The sequence below is a fragment of the Macrotis lagotis genome, chromosome X, assembly GCF_037893015.1.
Source record: "Macrotis lagotis isolate mMagLag1 chromosome X, bilby.v1.9.chrom.fasta, whole genome shotgun sequence".
Lineage (NCBI taxonomy): Eukaryota > Metazoa > Chordata > Mammalia > Peramelemorphia > Peramelidae > Macrotis > Macrotis lagotis.
This window is the reverse complement of record NC_133666.1, coordinates 146,334,678-146,336,887: the sequence shown is the minus strand read 5'-3', so window position 1 is coordinate 146,336,887 and position 2,210 is coordinate 146,334,678.

Sequence of the window (2,210 nt, the reverse complement as noted above, 5' to 3'; positions counted from 1 at the left end):
TATGTCAATAGGTATAGAAAACCTTTTTTGATAAAATATATTTATCTGTGTTCAAAACAATAAACCTGTAATCCACTGATGGGAGTTTATAATTCATAATTTTAGAGTATTTCTTCGGGGCACTGACAAGTTAAGGAGCAAACATAATTAGAATTCAAACAAAAATTACTCCTATACTGGAACTCTAACCATTATACCTACCCTAAATTCATAAATCCTCAGACTAAATAAATAAATAATAGAGTAAAAAGTATTAGAGTAGGACAACTTTTTCTCAACATATTAAAAAGGATTTATTTAAAAGCAAGAGATAACATTATATGTAGTAGTAAAATATTTGTCTTTCCCACTAACAAGTATCAAGCACTTCTAGACTCACCACTAATACTTGATACCATTTTAATAATGGTAGTTATAACAAATTCCAGAAAAAGAAAATAAAGGGCTAGTCTAAGGCAAAAGAATTAAAAATATTTTTATTTGCAGATAGTTTGATATTAGAATACTAAAGACATTCAATAATCACAACAAAAATGATTAAGGAGAAGTAATCACTTAGTACAATCACTGGATAGGAAAAAAACAAACCTCATCAACATCATATCATGTCAATATTTCATTAATAAAAAGCAGAAGAAATGGATAGAGATAAATACAATTTGCAATAATAAAAAAAATGTACCAAGTACTTTATTTACATTAGCATATATAGACATGTATTGAATATATATAAATATAAAAATATTTAAGCAGAAATAAAAGAGAAATGAAGCAACAGAAAAGATAGCCAATATGCTTGGTTATATCAAACCAGTTACTCAGTCATAAAGCACCTACTATGTCTCAAGCACTGTACTAAGCCATGACGGGAAGAAGAGAAGGATAGCCCATAGAGTAAAGATAGCAATACCTTTCAAGTTTATATAAGATTTATGCTATTGCAAATAATACTAATATTCACAGAGTTCAATATAAAAAGAATAAATATATAAAAATTCTGGAAGAGAAAGGGGAACTTACACTATCAGATGTCAAATTATACAGAAAAATGTAAAAGTAGCAAAACTCCATGGTATTGGATTTAAACTATAAAAAAAGATAAATGAAAGAGAATCAATAATCTAGAATTAGAACCAGAATTAAACACTGAATTATAATTTGATGAATGCAAGTTGACACAATAGTAGAGAAATGAATCATTATTTAATAAAGGCCATTTAAAAATTGCAAAGCAGTGATGAAGCTTAAAAATAGAATTAGAATAATGTCTCAATGTTTTACAAAAAAAAATTAGATTCATATAATCAAAATTACCCAATTATCTTTTCTGATCTTCTCTATCCCTTGCTATGTTATGAACTTTTTTCTACCTATATATTTAATAGGTAATTTTTCTATACTTCTCTAATTTGTTTATATTATTACTTTTTATCTAATTTAAATATCCATCTGGAATTTATTTTGGTAACAAGGTAGGAGTTTTTGGTTTAAATGTAATTTTCTTTCATACTGTTGTCCAATTTTTCCAGCAGTTTTTTTAATCAAATAGTAAGTTCTTAGCTCAAGAGAGGCATTTCTCTGTTAAAACTCTAACATCAAAGATACATAAGGAACTCATTCAAATTTTTAAAAACAAGAGCCATTCCCCAATTATAAATGGCTAAAGGATGTGAATAGGAAGTTTAGAAGGGAAGAAATCTAGGTTTATCTATAATCATATGAAAAAAATACTTTAGAATCTACTAATTAGAGAAATGTAAATTAAAGCAAATCTCACATTCCACTTCACAAAAATGAAAAAAAGAAACATTTCAAATGTTGTAAAAAAAAACTGGTTTGTTTATTCGCTGTTGGTGGCTGTGTAAATGAGTACAACCACTTTTGGAAAAAAAATTTTAAATTAAGTACAAAAAAATTACTGATTAGCACATACCCTTTTACCCTGTTACTCTACTACTAGGCCTATATGCAAAAAAGAGATCAAAGAAGTAAAAAAAGGTCTTAAGGTTTCTTTATGTTGATAAACTGTCAGACAGATAGACATGTTTAATTTTTTATATGGTGGTTTTTAAAAAAAAAACCTGAAGACTAATGGAATACCCATAAAGAATTGCTGGATAAGACATGAAATAGGAATGTGATAAAATACTTTTTTGTACTATAAGGACTGAAGGAATGCATGCCTTCAAAGATATAGAAAATTTTATTTG